The sequence below is a fragment of the Elephas maximus genome, chromosome 8 (assembly GCF_024166365.1).
Source record: "Elephas maximus indicus isolate mEleMax1 chromosome 8, mEleMax1 primary haplotype, whole genome shotgun sequence".
In the NCBI taxonomy this organism is placed as follows: Eukaryota; Metazoa; Chordata; class Mammalia; order Proboscidea; family Elephantidae; genus Elephas; species Elephas maximus.
The window spans coordinates 127,322,091-127,338,597 of NC_064826.1; positions in this window are offsets into that span (position 1 = coordinate 127,322,091).

Below are 16,507 nucleotides of genomic sequence, written 5' to 3' on the forward strand. Positions count from 1 at the left end.
ATCAGTCTGTCACATGTAGGTTTACATACATCTTACTCCCTTCTCCCACTTGCTCTCCCCCTATTGAGTCAGCCCTTACAGTCTCTCGTTTCGTGCCAATTTTGCCATCTTCCCTCTCTCTCTCTCTTCCCATCCCCCCTCCAGTCAAGAGTTGCCAACACACTCTCCCGTGTCCACCTGATTTAATTAGCTCACTCTTCATCAGCATCTCTCTCCCCCCCACTGACCAGTCCTTTTCATGCCTGATGATTTGTCTTCGGGGATGGTTCCTGTCCTGTGCCATCAGGAGTTCTGGGGAGCATTGTGTCTGGGATTCCTCTAGTCGCAATCATACCATTAGGTGTGGTCTTTTAATGAGAATTTGGGGTCTGTATCCCATTGGTCTCCTGCTCCCTCAGGAGTTGTCTGTTGTGCTCCCTGACAGGACAGACATCGATTGTGGCTGGGCACCAACTAGTTCTTCTGGTCTCAGGATAATATCGGTCTCTGGTTCATGTGGCCCTTTCTGTCTCTTGGGTTCTTAGTTGTCTTGTGACCTTGGTGTTCTTCCTTTGCCTTTGCTCCAGGTGGGTTGAGACCAATTAATGTATTTTGGATGGCCGCTTGTTGGCATTTAGGTCCCCAGGCGCCACAATTCAAAGTGGGATGCAGAGTGTTTTCATAATAGAATTGTTTTGCCCGTTGACTTCGAAGTCCCCTCAAACCAAGTTCCCCAGACCCCAGCCCCTGCTCCGCTGACCTTTGAAGCTTTCATTTTATCCCGGAAACCTCTTTACTTTTAATCCAGTCCAATTAGGCTGACCTTCCTTGTTTTGAGTGTTGTCTTTCCCTTCACCCAAAGCAGTTCTTATCTACAGATTGATCAATAAAAACCCTCTCCCTCCCTCCCTTCCTCCCTCCCCCCTTTGTAACCACATGAGTATGTGTTATTCACCGTTTTTTTCTATTTCTCAAGATCTTATAATAGTGGTCTTATACTATATTTGTCCTTTTGCAACTGACTCATTTTGCTCAGCATAATGCCTTCCAGATTCCTCCATGTTATGAAATGTTTCAGAGATTCGTCACTGTTCTTTATCGCTGCGTAGTATTCCATTGTGTGAATATACCACAATTTATTTACCCATTCGTCCGTTGACGGACATCTTGGTTGCTTCCAGCTTTTTGCTATTGTAAACAGAGCTGCAATAAACATGGGTGTGCATATATCTGTTTGTGTGAAGGCTCTTGTATCTCTAGGGTATATTCCGAGGAGTGGGATTTCTGGGTTGTATGGTAGTTCTATTTCTAACTGTTTAAGATAACGCCAGATGGATTTCCAAAGTGGTTGTACCATTTTACAATCCCACCAGCAGTGTATGAGAGTTCCAATCTCTCCGCAGCCTCTCCAACATTTATTATTTTGTGTTATTTGAATTAATGCCAGTCTGGTTGGTGTGAGATGGAATCTCATCGTAGTTTTAATTTGCATTTCTCTAATGCCTAATGATCGAGAGCATTTTCTCATGTATCTGTTGGCTGCCTGAATATCTTCCTTAGTGAAATGTGTGTTCATATCCTTTGCCCACTTCTTGATTGGGTTGTTTGTCTTTTTGTGGTTGAGTTTTGACAGAATCATGTAGATTTTAGAGATCAGGCGCTGGTCTGAGATGTCATAGCTGAATATTCTTTCCCAGTCTGTAGGTGGTCTTTTTACTCTTTTGGTGAAGTCTTTAGATGAGCATAGGTGTTTGATTTTCAGGAGCTCCCAGTTATCTGGTTTCTCTTCATCATTTTTGGTAATGTTTTGTATTCTGTTTATGCCCTGTATTAGGGCTCCTAGGGTTGTCCCTATTTTTTCTTCCATGATCTTTATCGTTTTAGTCTTTATGTTTGGGTCTTTGATCCACTTGGAGTTAGTTTTTGTGCATGGTGTGAGGTATGGGTCCTGTTTCATTCTTTTGCAGATGGATATCCAGGTATGCCAGCACCATTTGTTAAAAAGACTATTATTTCCCCAATTGACTGACACTGGTCATTTGTCAAATATCAGCTGCTCATACGTGGATGGATTTATATCTGGGTTCTCAACTCTGTTCCGTTGGTCTATGTGCCTGTTGTTGTACCAGTACCAGGCTGTTTTGAATACTGTAGCTGTATAATAGGTTCTGAAATCAGGTAGGGTGAGGCCTCCCACTTTCTTCTTCTTTTTCAGTAATGTTTTGCTTATCCGGGGGTTCTTTCCTTTCCATATGAAATTAGTGATTTGTTTCTCTATCCCCTTAAAATATGACATTGGTATTTGGATTGGAAGTGCGTTATATGTATAGATGGCTTTTGGTAGAATAGACATTTTTACTATGTTAAGTCTTCCTATCCTTGAGCAGGGTATGTTTTTCCACTTAAGTATGTCCTTTTGAATTTCTTGTAGCAGAGTTTTATAGTTTTCTTTGTATAGGTCTTTTACATCCTTGGTAAGATTTATTCCTAAGTATTTTATCTTCATGGGGGCTACTGTGAATGGTATTGATTTGGTTATTTCCTCTTCGGTGTTCTTTTTGTTGATGTAGAGGAATCCAAGTGATTTTTGGTATGTTTATTTTAGATCCTGAGACTCTGCCAAACTCTTCTATTAGTTTCAGTAGTTTTCTGGAGGATTCCTTAGGGTTTTCCATGTATACGATCATGTCATCTGCAAATAGTGATAGCTTTACTTCCTCCTTACCAATCTGGATACCCTTTATTTCTTTGTCTAGCCTAATTGCCCTGGCTACGACTTCAAGTACGATGTTGAATAAGAGCGGTGATAAAGGGCATCCTTGTCTGGTTCCCGTTCTCAAGGGAAATGCTTTCAGGTTCTCTCCATTTAGAGTGATATTGGCCGTTGGCTTTGCATAGATGCCCTTTATTATGTTGCGGAATTTTCCTTCACTACCTATTTTGGTAAGAGTTTTTATCATAAATGGGTGTTGAACTTTGTCAAATGCCTTTTCTGCATCTATTGATAAGATCATGTGGTTTTTATCTTTTGTTTTATTTATGTGATGGATTACATTAATGGTTTTTCTGATATTAAACCAGCCTTGCATACCTGGTATAAATCCCACTTGATCAGGGTGAATTATTTTTTTGATGTGTTGTTGGATTCTATTGGCTAGAATTTTTTTGAGGATTTTTGCATCTATGTTCATGAGGGATATAGGTCTAAAATTTTCTTTTTTTGTAATGTCTTTACCTGGTTTTGGTATCAGGGAGATGGTGGCTTCATAGAATGAGTTGGGTAGTATTCCGTCTTTTACTATGCTTTGAAATACCTTCAGTAGTAGTGGTGTTAGGTCTTCTCTAAAGGTTTGGTAGAACTCTGCAGTGAAGCCGTCTGGGCCAGGACTTTTTTTTGTTGGAAGTTTTTTGATTACCGTTTCAATCTCTTTTTTTTTTAAATTTCTATTAAGCTTCAAGTGAACATTTACCATTCCAATCAGTCTGTCACATGTAGGTTTACATACATCTTACTCCCTTCTCCCACTTGCTCTCCCCCTATTGAGTCAGCCCTTACAGTCTCTCGTTTCGTGCCAATTTTGCCATCTTCCCTCTCTCTCTCTCTTCCCATCCCCCCTCCAGTCAAGAGTTGCCAACACACTCTCCCGTGTCCACCTGATTTAATTAGCTCACTCTTCATCAGCATCTCTCTCCCCCCCACTGACCAGTCCTTTTCATGCCTGATGATTTGTCTTCGGGGATGGTTCCTGTCCTGTGCCATCAGGAGTTCTGGGGAGCATTGTGTCTGGGATTCCTCTAGTCGCAATCATACCATTAGGTGTGGTCTTTTAATGAGAATTTGGGGTCTGTATCCCATTGGTCTCCTGCTCCCTCAGGAGTTGTCTGTTGTGCTCCCTGACAGGACAGACATCGATTGTGGCTGGGCACCAACTAGTTCTTCTGGTCTCAGGATAATATAGGTCTCTGGTTCATGTGGCCCTTTCTGTCTCTTGGGTTCTTAGTTGTCTTGTGACCTTGGTGTTCTTCCTTTGCCTTTGCTCCAGGTGGGTTGAGACCAATTAATGTATTTTGGATGGCCGCTTGTTGGCATTTAGGTCCCCAGGCGCCACAATTCAAAGTGGGATGCAGAGTGTTTTCATAATAGAATTGTTTTGCCCGTTGACTTCGAAGTCCCCTCAAACCAAGTTCCCCAGACCCCAGCCCCTGCTCCGCTGACCTTTGAAGCTTTCATTTTATCCCGGAAACCTCTTTACTTTTAATCCAGTCCAATTAGGCTGACCTTCCTTGTTTTGAGTGTTGTCTTTCCCTTCACCCAAAGCAGTTCTTATCTACAGATTGATCAATAAAAACCCTCTCCCTCCCTCCCTCCCTCCCTCCCTCCCCCCTTTGTAACCACATGAGTATGTGTTATTCACCGTTTTTTTCTATTTCTCAAGATCTTATAATAGTGGTCTTATACTATATTTGTCCTTTTGCAACTGACTCATTTTGCTCAGCATAATGCCTTCCAGATTCCTCCATGTTATGAAATGTTTCAGAGATTCGTCACTGTTCTTTATCGCTGCGTAGTATTCCATTGTGTGAATATACCACAATTTATTTACCCATTCGTCCGTTGACGGACATCTTGGTTGCTTCCAGCTTTTTGCTATTGTAAACAGAGCTGCAATAAACATGGGTGTGCATATATCTGTTTGTGTGAAGGCTCTTGTATCTCTAGGGTATATTCCGAGGAGTGGGATTTCTGGGTTGTATGGTAGTTCTATTTCTAACTGTTTAAGATAACGCCAGATGGATTTCCAAAGTGGTTGTACCATTTTACAATCCCACCAGCAGTGTATGAGAGTTCCAATCTCTCCGCAGCCTCTCCAACATTTATTATTTTGTGTTATTTGAATTAATGCCAGTCTGGTTGGTGTGAGATGGAATCTCATCGTAGTTTTAATTTGCATTTCTCTAATGCCTAATGATCGAGAGCATTTTCTCATGTATCTGTTGGCTGCCTGAATATCTTCCTTAGTGAAATGTGTGTTCATATCCTTTGCCCACTTCTTGATTGGGTTGTTTGTCTTTTTGTGGTTGAGTTTTGACAGAATCATGTAGATTTTAGAGATCAGGCGCTGGTCTGAGATGTCATAGCTGAATATTCTTTCCCAGTCTGTAGGTGGTCTTTTTACTCTTTTGGTGAAGTCTTTAGATGAGCATAGGTGTTTGATTTTCAGGAGCTCCCAGTTATCTGGTTTCTCTTCATCATTTTTGGTAATGTTTTGTATTCTGTTTATGCCCTGTATTAGGGCTCCTAGGGTTGTCCCTATTTTTTCTTCCATGATCTTTATCGTTTTAGTCTTTATGTTTGGGTCCTTGATCCACTTGGAGTTAGTTTTTGTGCATGGTGTGAGGTATGGGTCCTGTTTCATTCTTTTGCAGATGGATATCCAGGTATGCCAGCACCATTTGTTAAAAAGACTATTATTTCCCCAATTGACTGACACTGGTCCTTTGTCAAATATCAGCTGCTCATACGTGGATGGATTTATATCTGGGTTCTCAACTCTGTTCCATTGGTCTATGTGCCTGTTGTTGTACCAGTACCAGGCTGTTTTGACTACTGTAGCTGTATAATAGGTTCTGAAATCAGGTAGGGTGAGGCCTCTCACTTTCTTCTTCTTTTTCAGTAATGTTTTGCTTATCCGGGGGTTCTTTCCTTTCCATATGAAATTAGTGATTTGTTTCTCTATCCCCTTAAAATATGACATTGGTATTTGGATTGGAAGTGCGTTATATGTATAGATGGCTTTTGGTAGAATAGACATTTTTACTATGTTAAGTCTTCCTATCCTTGAGCAGGGTATGTTTTTCCACTTAAGTATGTCCTTTTGAATTTCTTGTAGCAGAGTTTTATAGTTTTCTTTGTATAGGTCTTTTACATCCTTGGTAAGATTTATTCCTAAGTATTTTATCTTCATGGGGGCTACTGTGAATGGTATTGATTTGGTTATTTCCTCTTCGGTGTTCTTTTTGTTGATGTAGAGGAATCCAAGTGATTTTTGGTATGTTTATTTTAGATCCTGAGACTCTGCCAAACTCTTCTATTAGTTTCAGTAGTTTTCTGGAGGATTCCTTAGGGTTTTCCATGTATACGATCATGTCATCTGCAAATAGTGATAGCTTTACTTCCTCCTTACCAATCTGGATACCCTTTATTTCTTTGTCTAGCCTAATTGCCCTGGCTACGACTTCAAGTACGATGTTGAATAAGAGCGGTGATAAAGGGCATCCTTGTCTGGTTCCCGTTCTCAAGGGAAATGCTTTCAGGTTCTCTCCATTTAGAGTGATATTGGCCGTTGGCTTTGCATAGATGCCCTTTATTATGTTGCGGAATTTTCCTTCACTACCTATTTTGGTAAGAGTTTTTATCATAAATGGGTGTTGAACTTTGTCAAATGCCTTTTCTGCATCTATTGATAAGATCATGTGGTTTTTATCTTTTGTTTTATTTATGTGATGGATTACATTAATGGTTTTTCTGATATTAAACCAGCCTTGCATACCTGGTATAAATCCCACTTGATCAGGGTGAATTATTTTTTTGATGTGTTGTTGGATTCTATTGGCTAGAATTTTTTTGAGGATTTTTGCATCTATGTTCATGAGGGATATAGGTCTAAAATTTTCTTTTTTTGTAATGTCTTTACCTGGTTTTGGTATCAGGGAGATGGTGGCTTCATAGAATGAGTTGGGTAGTATTCCGTCTTTTACTATGCTTTGAAATACCTTCAGTAGTAGTGGTGTTAGGTCTTCTCTAAAGGTTTGGTAGAACTCTGCAGTGAAGCCGTCTGGGCCAGGACTTTTTTTTGTTGGAAGTTTTTTGATTACCGTTTCAATCTCTTTTTTTTTTAATTTTTATTAAGCTTCAAGTGAACATTTACCATTCCAATCAGTCTGTCACATGTAGGTTTACATACATCTTACTCCCTTCTCCCACTTGCTCTCCCCCTATTGAGTCAGCCCTTACAGTCTCTCGTTTCGTGCCAATTTTGCCATCTTCCCTCTCTCTCTCTCTTCCCATCCCCCCTCCAGTCAAGAGTTGCCAACACACTCTCCCGTGTCCACCTGATTTAATTAGCTCACTCTTCATCAGCATCTCTCTCCCCCCCACTGACCAGTCCTTTTCATGCCTGATGATTTGTCTTCGGGGATGGTTCCTGTCCTGTGCCATCAGGAGTTCTGGGGAGCATTGTGTCTGGGATTCCTCTAGTCGCAATCATACCATTAGGTGTGGTCTTTTAATGAGAATTTGGGGTCTGTATCCCATTGGTCTCCTGCTCCCTCAGGAGTTGTCTGTTGTGCTCCCTGACAGGACAGACATCGATTGTGGCTGGGCACCAACTAGTTCTTCTGGTCTCAGGATAATATCGGTCTCTGGTTCATGTGGCCCTTTCTGTCTCTTGGGTTCTTAGTTGTCTTGTGACCTTGGTGTTCTTCCTTTGCCTTTGCTCCAGGTGGGTTGAGACCAATTAATGTATTTTGGATGGCCGCTTGTTGGCATTTAGGTCCCCAGGCGCCACAATTCAAAGTGGGATGCAGAGTGTTTTCATAATAGAATTGTTTTGCCCGTTGACTTCGAAGTCCCCTCAAACCAAGTTCCCCAGACCCCAGCCCCTGCTCCGCTGACCTTTGAAGCTTTCATTTTATCCCGGAAACCTCTTTACTTTTAATCCAGTCCAATTAGGCTGACCTTCCTTGTTTTGAGTGTTGTCTTTCCCTTCACCCAAAGCAGTTCTTATCTACAGATTGATCAATAAAAACCCTCTCCCTCCCTCCCTTCCTCCCTCCCCCCTTTGTAACCACATGAGTATGTGTTATTCACCGTTTTTTTCTATTTCTCAAGATCTTATAATAGTGGTCTTATACTATATTTGTCCTTTTGCAACTGACTCATTTTGCTCAGCATAATGCCTTCCAGATTCCTCCATGTTATGAAATGTTTCAGAGATTCGTCACTGTTCTTCTTCATCGCTGCGTAGTATTCCATTGTGTGAATATACCACAATTTATTTACCCATTCGTCCGTTGACGGACATCTTGGTTGCTTCCAGCTTTTTGCTATTGTAAACAGAGCTGCAATAAACATGGGTGTGCATATATCTGTTTGTGTGAAGGCTCTTGTATCTCTAGGGTATATTCCGAGGAGTGGGATTTCTGGGTTGTATGGTAGTTCTATTTCTAACTGTTTAAGATAACGCCAGATGGATTTCCAAAGTGGTTGTACCATTTTACAATCCCACCAGCAGTGTATGAGAGTTCCAATCTCTCCGCAGCCTCTCCAACATTTATTATTTTGTGTTATTTGAATTAATGCCAGTCTGGTTGGTGTGAGATGGAATCTCATCGTAGTTTTAATTTGCATTTCTCTAATGCCTAATGATCGAGAGCATTTTCTCATGTATCTGTTGGCTGCCTGAATATCTTCCTTAGTGAAATGTGTGTTCATATCCTTTGCCCACTTCTTGATTGGGTTGTTTGTCTTTTTGTGGTTGAGTTTTGACAGAATCATGTAGATTTTAGAGATCAGGCGCTGGTCTGAGATGTCATAGCTGAATATTCTTTCCCAGTCTGTAGGTGGTCTTTTTACTCTTTTGGTGAAGTCTTTAGATGAGCATAGGTGTTTGATTTTCAGGAGCTCCCAGTTATCTGGTTTCTCTTCATCATTTTTGGTAATGTTTTGTATTCTGTTTATGCCCTGTATTAGGGCTCCTAGGGTTGTCCCTATTTTTTCTTCCATGATCTTTATCGTTTTAGTCTTTATGTTTGGGTCTTTGATCCACTTGGAGTTAGTTTTTGTGCATGGTGTGAGGTATGGGTCCTGTTTCATTCTTTTGCAGATGGATATCCAGGTATGCCAGCACCATTTGTTAAAAAGACTATTATTTCCCCAATTGACTGACACTGGTCATTTGTCAAATATCAGCTGCTCATACGTGGATGGATTTATATCTGGGTTCTCAACTCTGTTCCGTTGGTCTATGTGCCTGTTGTTGTACCAGTACCAGGCTGTTTTGAATACTGTAGCTGTATAATAGGTTCTGAAATCAGGTAGGGTGAGGCCTCCCACTTTCTTCTTCTTTTTCAGTAATGTTTTGCTTATCCGGGGGTTCTTTCCTTTCCATATGAAATTAGTGATTTGTTTCTCTATCCCCTTAAAATATGACATTGGTATTTGGATTGGAAGTGCGTTATATGTATAGATGGCTTTTGGTAGAATAGACATTTTTACTATGTTAAGTCTTCCTATCCTTGAGCAGGGTATGTTTTTCCACTTAAGTATGTCCTTTTGAATTTCTTGTAGCAGAGTTTTATAGTTTTCTTTGTATAGGTCTTTTACATCCTTGGTAAGATTTATTCCTAAGTATTTTATCTTCATGGGGGCTACTGTGAATGGTATTGATTTGGTTATTTCCTCTTCGGTGTTCTTTTTGTTGATGTAGAGGAATCCAAGTGATTTTTGGTATGTTTATTTTAGATCCTGAGACTCTGCCAAACTCTTCTATTAGTTTCAGTAGTTTTCTGGAGGATTCCTTAGGGTTTTCCATGTATACGATCATGTCATCTGCAAATAGTGATAGCTTTACTTCCTCCTTACCAATCTGGATACCCTTTATTTCTTTGTCTAGCCTAATTGCCCTGGCTACGACTTCAAGTACGATGTTGAATAAGAGCGGTGATAAAGGGCATCCTTGTCTGGTTCCCGTTCTCAAGGGAAATGCTTTCAGGTTCTCTCCATTTAGAGTGATATTGGCCGTTGGCTTTGCATAGATGCCCTTTATTATGTTGCGGAATTTTCCTTCACTACCTATTTTGGTAAGAGTTTTTATCATAAATGGGTGTTGAACTTTGTCAAATGCCTTTTCTACATCTATTGATAAGATCATGTGGTTTTTATCTTTTGTTTTATTTATGTGATGGATTACATTAATGGTTTTTCTGATATTAAACCAGCCTTGCATACCTGGTATAAATCCCACTTGATCAGGGTGAATTATTTTTTTGATGTGTTGTTGGATTCTATTGGCTAGAATTTTTTTGAGGATTTTTGCATCTATGTTCATGAGGGATATAGGTCTAAAATTTTCTTTTTTTGTAATGTCTTTACCTGGTTTTGGTATCAGGGAGATGGTGGCTTCATAGAATGAGTTGGGTAGTATTCCGTCTTTTACTATGCTTTGAAATACCTTCAGTAGTAGTGGTGTTAGGTCTTCTCTAAAGGTTTGGTAGAACTCTGCAGTGAAGCCGTCTGGGCCAGGACTTTTTTTTGTTGGAAGTTTTTTGATTACCGTTTCAATCTCTTTTTTTTTTAATTTTTATTAAGCTTCAAGTGAACATTTACCATTCCAATCAGTCTGTCACATGTAGGTTTACATACATCTTACTCCCTTCTCCCACTTGCTCTCCCCCTATTGAGTCAGCCCTTACAGTCTCTCGTTTCGTGCCAATTTTGCCATCTTCCCTCTCTCTCTCTCTTCCCATCCCCCCTCCAGTCAAGAGTTGCCAACACACTCTCCCGTGTCCACCTGATTTAATTAGCTCACTCTTCATCAGCATCTCTCTCCCCCCCACTGACCAGTCCTTTTCATGCCTGATGATTTGTCTTCGGGGATGGTTCCTGTCCTGTGCCATCAGGAGTTCTGGGGAGCATTGTGTCTGGGATTCCTCTAGTCGCAATCATACCATTAGGTGTGGTCTTTTAATGAGAATTTGTATCCCATTGGTCTCCTGCTCCCTCAGGAGTTGTCTGTTGTGCTCCCTGACAGGACAGACATCGATTGTGGCTGGGCACCAACTAGTTCTTCTGGTCTCAGGATAATATCGGTCTCTGGTTCATGTGGCCCTTTCTGTCTCTTGGGTTCTTAGTTGTCTTGTGACCTTGGTGTTCTTCCTTTGCCTTTGCTCCAGGTGGGTTGAGACCAATTAATGTATTTTGGATGGCCGCTTGTTGGCATTTAGGTCCCCAGGCGCCACAATTCAAAGTGGGATGCAGAGTGTTTTCATAATAGAATTGTTTTGCCCGTTGACTTCGAAGTCCCCTCAAACCAAGTTCCCCAGACCCCAGCCCCTGCTCCGCTGACCTTTGAAGCTTTCATTTTATCCCGGAAACCTCTTTACTTTTAATCCAGTCCAATTAGGCTGACCTTCCTTGTTTTGAGTGTTGTCTTTCCCTTCACCCAAAGCAGTTCTTATCTACAGATTGATCAATAAAAACCCTCTCCCTCCCTCCCTCCCTCCCTCCCTCCCCCCTTTGTAACCACATGAGTATGTGTTATTCACCGTTTTTTTCTATTTCTCAAGATCTTATAATAGTGGTCTTATACTATATTTGTCCTTTTGCAACTGACTCATTTTGCTCAGCATAATGCCTTCCAGATTCCTCCATGTTATGAAATGTTTCAGAGATTCGTCACTGTTCTTTATCGCTGCGTAGTATTCCATTGTGTGAATATACCACAATTTATTTACCCATTCGTCCGTTGACGGACATCTTGGTTGCTTCCAGCTTTTTGCTATTGTAAACAGAGCTGCAATAAACATGGGTGTGCATATATCTGTTTGTGTGAAGGCTCTTGTATCTCTAGGGTATATTCCGAGGAGTGGGATTTCTGGGTTGTATGGTAGTTCTATTTCTAACTGTTTAAGATAACGCCAGATGGATTTCCAAAGTGGTTGTACCATTTTACAATCCCACCAGCAGTGTATGAGAGTTCCAATCTCTCCGCAGCCTCTCCAACATTTATTATTTTGTGTTATTTGAATTAATGCCAGTCTGGTTGGTGTGAGATGGAATCTCATCGTAGTTTTAATTTGCATTTCTCTAATGGCTAATGATCGAGAGCATTTTCTCATGTATCTGTTGGCTGCCTGAATATCTTCCTTAGTGAAATGTGTGTTCATATCCTTTGCCCACTTCTTGATTGGGTTGTTTGTCTTTTTGTGGTTGAGTTTTGACAGAATCATGTAGATTTTAGAGATCAGGCGCTGGTCTGAGATGTCATAGCTGAATATTCTTTCCCAGTCTGTAGGTGGTCTTTTTACTCTTTTGGTGAAGTCTTTAGATGAGCATAGGTGTTTGATTTTCAGGAGCTCCCAGTTATCTGGTTTCTCTTCATCATTTTTGGTAATGTTTTGTATTCTGTTTATGCCCTGTATTAGGGCTCCTAGGGTTGTCCCTATTTTTTCTTCCATGATCTTTATCGTTTTAGTCTTTATGTTTGGGTCTTTGACCCACTTGGAGTTAGTTTTTGTGCATGGTGTGAGGTATGGGTCCTGTTTCATTCTTTTGCAGATGGATATCCAGGTATGCCAGCACCATTTGTTAAAAAGACTATTATTTCCCCAATTGACTGACACTGGTCCTTTGTCAAATATCAGCTGCTCATACGTGGATGGATTTATATCTGGGTTCTCAACTCTGTTCCATTGGTCTATGTGCCTGTTGTTGTACCAGTACCAGGCTGTTTTGACTACTGTAGCTGTATAATAGGTTCTGAAATCAGGTAGGGTGAGGCCTCCCACTTTCTTCTTCTTTTTCAGTAATGTTTTGCTTATCCGGGGGTTCTTTCCTTTCCATATGAAATTAGTGATTTGTTTCTCTATCCCCTTAAAATATGACATTGGTATTTGGATTGGAAGTGCGTTATATGTATAGATGGCTTTTGGTAGAATAGACATTTTTACTATGTTAAGTCTTCCTATCCTTGAGCAGGGTATGTTTTTCCACTTAAGTATGTCCTTTTGAATTTCTTGTAGCAGAGTTTTATAGTTTTCTTTGTATAGGTCTTTTACATCCTTGGTAAGATTTATTCCTAAGTATTTTATCTTCATGGGGGCTACTGTGAATGGTATTGATTTGGTTATTTCCTCTTCGGTGTTCTTTTTGTTGATGTAGAGGAATCCAAGTGATTTTTGGTATGTTTATTTTAGATCCTGAGACTCTGCCAAACTCTTCTATTAGTTTCAGTAGTTTTCTGGAGGATTCCTTAGGGTTTTCCATGTATACGATCATGTCATCTGCAAATAGTGATAGCTTTACTTCCTCCTTACCAATCTGGATACCCTTTATTTCTTTGTCTAGCCTAATTGCCCTGGCTACGACTTCAAGTACGATGTTGAATAAGAGCGGTGATAAAGGGCATCCTTGTCTGGTTCCCGTTCTCAAGGGAAATGCTTTCAGGTTCTCTCCATTTAGAGTGATATTGGCCGTTGGCTTTGCATAGATGCCCTTTATTATGTTGCGGAATTTTCCTTCACTACCTATTTTGGTAAGAGTTTTTATCATAAATGGGTGTTGAACTTTGTCAAATGCCTTTTCTGCATCTATTGATAAGATCATGTGGTTTTTATCTTTTGTTTTATTTATGTGATGGATTACATTAATGGTTTTTCTGATATTAAACCAGCCTTGCATACCTGGTATAAATCCCACTTGATCAGGGTGAATTATTTTTTTGATGTGTTGTTGGATTCTATTGGCTAGAATTTTTTTGAGGATTTTTGCATCTATGTTCATGAGGGATATAGGTCTAAAATTTTCTTTTTTTGTAATGTCTTTACCTGGTTTTGGTATCAGGGAGATGGTGGCTTCATAGAATGAGTTGGGTAGTATTCCGTCTTTTACTATGCTTTGAAATACCTTCAGTAGTAGTGGTGTTAGGTCTTCTCTAAAGGTTTGGTAGAACTCTGCAGTGAAGCCGTCTGGGCCAGGACTTTTTTTTGTTGGAAGTTTTTTGATTACCGTTTCAATCTCTTTTTTTTTTAATTTTTATTAAGCTTCAAGTGAACATTTACCATTCCAATCAGTCTGTCACATGTAGGTTTACATACATCTTACTCCCTTCTCCCACTTGCTCTCCCCCTATTGAGTCAGCCCTTACAGTCTCTCGTTTCGTGCCAATTTTGCCATCTTCCCTCTCTCTCTCTCTCCCCATCCCCCCTCCAGTCAAGAGTTGCCAACACACTCTCCCGTGTCCACCTGATTTAATTAGCTCACTCTTCATCAGCATCTCTCTCCCCCCCACTGACCAGTCCTTTTCATGCCTGATGATTTGTCTTCGGGGATGGTTCCTGTCCTGTGCCATCAGGAGTTCTGGGGAGCATTGTGTCTGGGATTCCTCTAGTCGCAATCATACCATTAGGTGTGGTCTTTTAATGAGAATTTGGGGTCTGTATCCCATTGGTCTCCTGCTCCCTCAGGAGTTGTCTGTTGTGCTCCCTGACAGGACAGACATCGATTGTGGCTGGGCACCAACTAGTTCTTCTGGTCTCAGGATAATATCGGTCTCTGGTTCATGTGGCCCTTTCTGTCTCTTCGGTTCTTAGTTGTCTTGTGACCTTGGTGTTCTTCCTTTGCCTTTGCTCCAGGTGGGTTGAGACCAATTAATGTATTTTGGATGGCCGCTTGTTGGCATTTAGGTCCCCAGGCGCCACAATTCAAAGTGGGATGCAGAGTGTTTTCATAATAGAATTGTTTTGCCCGTTGACTTCGAAGTCCCCTCAAACCAAGTTCCCCAGACCCCAGCCCCTGCTCCGCTGACCTTTGAAGCTTTCATTTTATCCCGGAAACCTCTTTACTTTTAATCCAGTCCAATTAGGCTGACCTTCCTTGTTTTGAGTGTTGTCTTTCCCTTCACCCAAAGCAGTTCTTATCTACAGATTGATCAATAAAAACCCTCTCCCTCCCTCCCTCCCTCCCTCCCTCCCCCCTTTGTAACCACATGAGTATGTGTTATTCACCGTTTTTTTCTATTTCTCAAGATCTTATAATAGTGGTCTTATACTATATTTGTCCTTTTGCAACTGACTCATTTTGCTCAGCATAATGCCTTCCAGATTCCTCCATGTTATGAAATGTTTCAGAGATTCGTCACTGTTCTTTATCGCTGCGTAGTATTCCATTGTGTGAATATACCACAATTTATTTACCCATTCGTCCGTTGACGGACATCTTGGTTGCTTCCAGCTTTTTGCTATTGTAAACAGAGCTGCAATAAACATGGGTGTGCATATATCTGTTTGTGTGAAGGCTCTTGTATCTCTAGGGTATATTCCGAGGAGTGGGATTTCTGGGTTGTATGGTAGTTCTATTTCTAACTGTTTAAGATAACGCCAGATGGATTTCCAAAGTGGTTGTACCATTTTACAATCCCACCAGCAGTGTATGAGAGTTCCAATCTCTCCGCAGCCTCTCCAACATTTATTATTTTGTGTTATTTGAATTAATGCCAGTCTGGTTGGTGTGAGATGGAATCTCATCGTAGTTTTAATTTGCATTTCTCTAATGGCTAATGATCGAGAGCATTTTCTCATGTATCTGTTGGCTGCCTGAATATCTTCCTTAGTGAAATGTGTGTTCATATCCTTTGCCCACTTCTTGATTGGGTTGTTTGTCTTTTTGTGGTTGAGTTTTGACAGAATCATGTAGATTTTAGAGATCAGGCGCTGGTCTGAGATGTCATAGCTGAATATTCTTTCCCAGTCTGTAGGTGGTCTTTTTACTCTTTTGGTGAAGTCTTTAGATGAGCATAGGTGTTTGATTTTCAGGAGCTCCCAGTTATCTGGTTTCTCTTCATCATTTTTGGTAATGTTTTGTATTCTGTTTATGCCCTGTATTAGGGCTCCTAGGGTTGTCCCTATTTTTTCTTCCATGATCTTTATCGTTTTAGTCTTTATGTTTGGGTCTTTGATCCACTTGGAGTTAGTTTTTGTGCATGGTGTGAGGTATGGGTCCTGTTTCATTCTTTTGCAGATGGATATCCAGGTATGCCAGCACCATTTGTTAAAAAGACTATTATTTCCCCAATTGACTGACACTGGTCCTTTGTCAAATATCAGCTGCTCATACGTGGATGGATTTATATCTGGGTTCTCAACTCTGTTCCATTGGTCTATTTGCCTGTTGTTGTACCAGTACCAGGCTGTTTTGACTACTGTAGCTGTATAATAGGTTCTGAAATCAGGTAGGGTGAGGCCTCCCACTTTCTTCTTCTTTTTCAGTAATGTTTTGCTTATCCGGGGGTTCTTTCCTTTCCATATGAAATTAGTAATTTGTTTCTCTATCCCCTTAAAATATGACATTGGTATTTGGATTGGAAGTGCGTTGTATGTATAAATGGCTTTTGGTAGAATAGACATTTTTACTATGTTAAGTCTTCCTATCCTTGAGCAGGGTATGTTTTTCCACTTAAGTATGTCCTTTTGAATTTCTTGTAGCAGAGTTTTATAGTTTTCTTTGTATAGGTCTTTTACATCCTTGGTAAGATTTATTCCTAAGTATTTTATCTTCATGGGGGCTACTGTGAATGGTATTGATTTGGTTATTTCCTCTTCGGTGTTCTTTTTGTTGATGTAGAGGAATCCAAGTGATTTTTGGTATGTTTATTTTATATCCTGAGACTCTGCCAAACTCTTCTATTAGTTTCAGTAGTTTTCTGGAGGATTCCTTAGGGTTTTCCATGTATACGATCATGTCATCTGCAAA